Source organism: Mugil cephalus, chromosome 3 (assembly GCF_022458985.1).
Source record: "Mugil cephalus isolate CIBA_MC_2020 chromosome 3, CIBA_Mcephalus_1.1, whole genome shotgun sequence".
Lineage (NCBI taxonomy): Eukaryota > Metazoa > Chordata > Actinopteri > Mugiliformes > Mugilidae > Mugil > Mugil cephalus.
Genome location: NC_061772.1, coordinates 774,239 through 780,826, shown reverse-complemented (window position 1 = coordinate 780,826; position 6,588 = coordinate 774,239). Strand labels below are relative to the sequence as shown.

At 42.0% G+C, this 6,588-nt stretch overlaps 1 long non-coding RNA gene across 1 annotated transcript; it reads right to left on the bottom strand.

Moving 5' to 3' along the window:
- Positions 1-390: 390 nt before the first annotated feature.
- LOC125005608 lies at positions 391-4,527 on the bottom strand. The gene is made up of 2 exons (XR_007112466.1): positions 1,860-4,527; positions 391-982 (listed from the first exon to the last, which is right to left on the bottom strand). It is a non-coding gene; the product is annotated as an uncharacterized LOC125005608 (long non-coding RNA).
- Between the last annotated feature and the right edge of the window lie 2,061 nt (positions 4,528-6,588).

The window sequence follows — 6,588 nt, the reverse complement described above, 5'->3', positions numbered from 1 at the left end:
AAAAGGGAATAATAACATAACATGGAGGGAGTTTGCATGGAAGAATCGTATCCGTTTTTTTTATCACACCAAAAATGAAAAGTAAGCAGCTGCATAGCAGTCAGAAATGTTGGCGAGGATGAGAATCTTATAATGTAAATCACTCTCACATTTTTTGAAGGTGTCAAAAAATAACTGTATTTTGGGAAATTATATGTAATGAGCTACAACGAATATTGGGATATGGAGTACCTAAGGCCTGTTCGGTGCTCTACTTATGTAATTTCTCACAAGAAACTGTTACTACTAGTGATGACTATTTGATTAAAATACTGCTGCTGGCAGGCAAGAAAGCCATCATGAGGAACTGGAGAAAGGAAACACCACCAACGAAAGAACAATGCACAGCAATAATGGAAGAAATATTTTTAATGGAAAAGTTGACACTCATGTTGAGGTTACAGGAAGCACAATTGGACAGAAAATGGTAAAAGTGGACCATATACAGGACTCGGTACATATACATGATACTGGACTGGATCAATAATCACATGATACAATCTGTATGACTGTAATATTATAATACAATCCCCAAGAGCTTTTGTTTTTGTTTTGTTTAGGATAGTTGTTAGACTTGTATTCTATTTAACAACTAAGTGAAAAAAAGTGAATTTACTAACAAAAACTGATCAGAGTGTTCCGAGGTGTGGAAGAAATGACAGTGAGGAGAGTGGTGGAATGCATAGATATATGACGGTCTTCAGGTACAGAGGAAACCAGAAAGGAAAACTCATGGTGGGACACATCTCAGGAAGCTTTGGCTCCTTGTCCCCCTGATACTTGTAATGAAATATGGAAGAGGAGGAAAAGAACAGGGAGGGGTGGGGACAGCAGACACATGAGGTACATGAGGCGTAGTTTCCTTCTGGAACCTAAGTTATAATAGCTTAATTCGGAAGGCTTGAATATGAAACAGCTGGTTCTGATTCTCAGATGATGCCCCCTGTTGACAGAAAACACACAACAGGTAAAGTGATTAGCATAAAGTGATTAGGGTGATCCAAAAGCCAAACACCCTTAAAAAAGCATAAGCAAAGAGTAATAGGATGAAACTAGAAAATTCCCTCTGGGAAATTTTGTAGGGGCTACGGGAGCTAATGCCAGGGGTACCATCTCTGTCAACATGGGAATTAGCACAGTTAGCCTACATTCAGTACAATTAGCTTACAGTTAGCACAGCTAGCCTGTGTGTGAGAGAGTAATGCATGCTTTCGCGCGAATGTTTGTACGTCCTATTACTCTTCCCTAGTGTATCTGTAACTGTAACAACATAAAGTTACCTGCGTGTATGTGTGTGGTATGCTTGCGTGCGCCTGTGTGTGTGTATTAAGCTCTAATAACATAAAGTTACCTGTGTGTTTATGTGTGTGACGCACTTGCACGCACGCGTGTGTGTGCGCGTGGGTGATTGGGTGAGGGCGAGGGTGAGGAGGGTGCGCTTGCGCACGCATGTGTGTGTGTGACTGTAATCACAAAGTAGCTACACTCCAGTATACAGCTTGCTGCTGTAGACTGGAGGCTCGGGCGTTGCCCTGTAGCCCCTAACAAGTGGGAGTGAGGGTGATAAGGTGAAGAAGATGTAAAAGATTGATTGATCGTAGAGGCTAATGAAAGAGGCTCAAATTATGCGCTGGGCAAGGACTGGGGTCAAGGGTTCATTAGGATGTTTAGCTAGGTGTGAGCCACATATCCATGGATCTTTACCCTGCTCTTAAATCATGCAGCTTCACAGAGACACAAAGGCTTGGCTTGCTGCAGAGCTGTCACAGACAGTCTGCGTGCTCTTAATCATGGATATCTGTGAGAGGCAGGTCTCTTACCGTTGGGGGGAGGTGCCTAGCAGCAACAAATGAGCCCCATACTGTGATTCCCACACAACTGCACACCTCTAAAGCCCTGCCAAGGCCATCCACCTGCAAGCACTCTACAGAAAATACTAGGAGGTCCGCATTGCAGGCAGCCACATCATCTGTGTCATACACAAAAGCACACAAAATGGAACTCTGTTGAGATGTGATTAGTCTGATTGTCAGTCATTCTATCAAGGTTTACTGCAGACCAAGAACCCACAAATGATAATCTCAGCCAGCCTGCCTGCAAGTCAGCTACGGCAGGAATGTCACAGCTTGAAATAACAGCTGCTCCGGACTGGTGCTTTGCCAACTGGAAAAAGAAGATGGACCTTGAGAGCATGTTGAAAACAGGAAAGAAATACCTGCATTGATCAGCCTGAGTAGGGAAGGTAGTAAGTGTGACAGGCATATTTTGGAGTTGACAGGCCAGGCCAAGTGCACACTGTGTACCAGCTTTCCACAGAAATTGAACTGATTCCCATACTTAGCAATGGGCAAACTTGCTGTAGCACAGTCAGCCTACAGTTAGGGGCCTTGGCCCTGGCCTGAAGTTCAGGGCCCCATAGCGCTTCTCATTGCCTGCCTGAGGGAGGCGAACTGCACAGGTCAGCTAGCTCAGCTAATGTACATAACGTAAGAGGTACTTCACGTTTCATTCATTCATTTCATGAAGAATCAAATTGACTATCTGGCTGATGTGCAATTTAGGACTTTACCACTTGAGCAGATGTTGGAGATAAAAGGACTTAATCATTTCTCAACAGAAAAAAGACAAAAATAGGTAATTCAACCAGGAGTGGTTAAAGTGTAAAACAAAGTTACCAGGAGCTTGCCGCTCTATTGCTTTCCATGTCTGCTCTTTGGAGCCTCCAAAGATAAGCGATCTGTGAGTCTAAGTTATTTTTACTCTAAGTGGAATTGATAATGTAGTTTACATATTGTGTGCTGTTCATGCCATAAGTCGTGCATTGTGTTTTTCATTGTTGTCACGTTATAGTTTTGATCTTGTACATTTGATACAGTGAGATCTTGAACACTGCCGTTTGGTGGTGTTGTTGATATGATAATATATGTTGTCAGATTGGCATTGTTTGTGAGGGTATGAGTAGTAGTAGAGTAGTACCGTATTTTCCAGACTATAAGCCGTTACTTTTTTCCCACTCTTTGAACCATGCGGCTTATGCAAAGATGCGGCTTTTCTGTGGATTTCTGTGAACAGGGCACCACAGCTTCAGAGCCAGCTTTACCCCGGGATGACAGCGACACGGAGAGCAACACTGACATAGACACAGAAAACGTATGTGATGGAGCTCTTCTGAGGCTGTTCAACTCTGACACTGAAGAAGATGACTTCAGGGGTTTCAGTACGCAGGAGGAGGATGAATAAACCAATCAATAACTTTTCTGTTTTATTTGATCAGCACTTTTACTTTTATGCTACAGTCACCGTTCGGAAACTGATCAGTTCAGTTATGTTCAGTTAAACTAATCAGTTCAGTAGATATCAGTGGCTTATAGCCTGGTGCGGCTTATATATGTACATTTCCATTTTTTTTTTAAACTTTGTGGGGGCGGCTTATATTGAGGTGTGCTCTTTAGTCGGGAAAATATGTTTTTTCTGGATTACATTATAAGAAGTAACAGAAATGGAAGAGAGGACAGTGGATAAAAAATGGCAACATTAAGCATTTAAATTCTTTTTAAACGCAAATGTTAATAATGCTTTGTTAGGTTTATTATTTTCATTTCACATGTAAAACACATTTATAGATTAATTCACCACTCCCATCAGTTTTGGACGCTCTGAGCTCCACCAATCAGACGCAACCAGTGTACGCACAGGTTGAGACCCTCTTAGAAGAAAAAGAAGAAATTGATTGATAGATTGATTGATTGTAACGCAGGTATGTAAATATATATGACTACTTTGAGGAAGTGATATGTTTTAGAAAGACAGATTAGCTTGATTCACTAAAGTTCTGCAATTTTCTTTTCTTTTTCAGAAAAGCTTCAAACAAACAAAGGCGTCTGATTTTGGATGCAGTTTAAGACATTCAAACATGGCTACTGTGTCCTTCAGCATGCTTGCTAGATAGAGTATGGTAACGACTACACGTGGCTACTGCAGATTAGCTATTTAATCCACCAATGATGGATTCAGAGGATCTTGAGCTGGAGGAAGATCTTCAGGGTGCCGACGAACTTCTTCAGGATATGGAGGTAACATTATTATTTTTAAAAGTGATGTAGGGGAAACAGGTGTTACAGAGGGAACATTCTTGTCTAATTTATTGTGGGGAGTCAAAGTTGTATTATTTAGATTTTCATATATATATATCTATAGATATAGATATATATATACACACACATACAATTTCTGTGAAATTAACTTAAGATGTTTGATAATCTTTGCTTTCATCATGGACTGTATTTTAAGTGTTGCATTTTTTTCTTGTTAATTGTGGAGAATGAGGCACAGGGTGAACCACAGCCAAGACCAGTGCGCTGGAAAAAACGTGACAAACGGGAGATGTTATTCCTCAAAGGCTGTCATCCAGTCTAAGTACTAATGGCTTGGCACATGGTCAGTATTCATGCTCACAACTTTTGTTCACCAAAGATTTTCAGTAAGTAAATATTCAATCTCTTTTTTTCAGCATCAACTGATCAGCATTAATGTCCAGGTGAAGGACCTAGTTGTGATGTTGCCAGTGTCAATCCAATAAAAGGTACTTTGCCTACTTTGATATGTTGTGATTTCACTTTTTAAGTTGACATTTATAGTTGTTGTTATGGTTGAGTTAGGCAGAAATGTATAGGCTGTTGTGCAGTCCTAAGCCATACCACCTACAGCATTTAGTTCACTTTGTGGCAGGGTTCTTTATTTTTTTCCGGTTAGTGCTTCGTCAGGAGCTCCTTCAGTTGTTGGAGGATGGAGAAGAGGATGCAGCAGTGACTTGTGAGACGTCATCTCAGTTGGCTGCTACTGACTGGGAGATCAGAAACACAGAGTCCTGCTAAAGTGGAAAGAGGCCAGGCCTTCTCTTATTGACATATGTTGGCTACTCTGGATCCACAGAGTCTGTGATATTACAGCTCACACACACTTTGTCCTGCACAACAGAGAGGCAGTAACAGGAGTCACACTATTTTGATAGTGTGACTAATCTTTGGAATGAGCCACTTAGGTACATGTCACTACGTCAAATGCTTTCCAAAACATACATTTGATTGATTGTAGTGTTTGCAGTCATTACTTGACCAACTATAGGAAGTCGTTTGTCACAGCATTTACATCAGGTATGTATAAAAATGGCCATTCTATATGACATTAAACTGTTAAACTGGAAATATTTGAAGGTTCAGTGGCACACATGAAAAATCAAAGTGATCCTCATATATTTCTGTGTGCATAGTGAAAATGCCAACCTCACTACAACAGTGTGAAGTTCATTGAACAAATGGACTGCATTCATACTACCACAACGTAAAATGTATGCTGTAACTATATTTTATAACCAACTCTAAATGCATGGGCAGCATGTACAGGCTGTTCAGTCATAGAATCTCAAGTTTTGTCTATATTTTGAATATATTCAGAAATTGTCATTTTTGATGCTCCAGTTTCTTGTTATCTAGCATTGTTTGTATGGCTGTATCTAGATGAAGTAAAAGTCGTAACAAGGTTTCCGTAGATGAACCTGCAGCGAAAGCGTCGCGGTTCCAGTGGTAACAGTAAGCTCTCGCTGGCCCTTGAAAATCTGGGGGGGAAGGTGTAAATCTCATGCCAGGCCATACCCATATCTGCAGCAGGTCTCCAAGGTGAACAGCTTCTGGTATGTTAGATCAAGGCAGGTAAGGGATAAGGATTGGCTCTAAGGGCTGTTTAATTAAAACAAAGCATCACAGGTGTTGACACGATGTGACGCGCATGTGTTGACGCGCCCAGTGCTCTGAATGTCAAAGTGAAGAAATTCAATGAAGTGCGGGTAAACGGCAGGAGTAACTATGATTCTCTTAAGGTAGCCAAATGCCTCGCCATCTAATTAGTGATGCGCATGAATGGATGAATGAGATTTCCACTGTCCCTACCTACTATCTAGCGAAACCACAGCCAAGGGAACGGGCTTGGCAGAATCTGCAGGGAAAGAAGATCCTGTTGAGCTTGACTCTAGTCTGGCACTGTAAAGAGACATGAGAGGTGTAGAATAGGTGGGAGGCCTCAGCCGCCGGTGAAATACCACTACTCTTACTAGTTTTTTCACTTACATGGTGAGGAGGGGAGGCGAGCAGTGGTAGTTAGAGCATGCTTGCGTCTGGCATCAAGCACTCCAGGGACAGTGGCAGGTGGGGAGTTTGACTGGGGCGGTACACCTGTCAAACGGTAACGCAGGTGTCCTAAGGCGGGCTCAGGGAGGACAGAAACCTCCCATGGAGCAGAAGGGCAGAAGCTCGCTTGATCTTGATTTTCAGTATGAATACAGACCATGAAAATGGGGCCTCATCCTTCTGACTTTCTGGAGCAGGAGGTGTCAGAAAAGTTACCACAGGGATAACTGGCTTGTGGCGCCCAAGCGTTCATAGCGTTCATATGATCCTTTGATGTCGGCTCTTCCTATCATTGTAAAACAGAATGCAGAAGATGGCCGCTGAGTGAGCAAGTTGTTTGTTGAGCTGCTGTTTGCTTGCCTTTTCT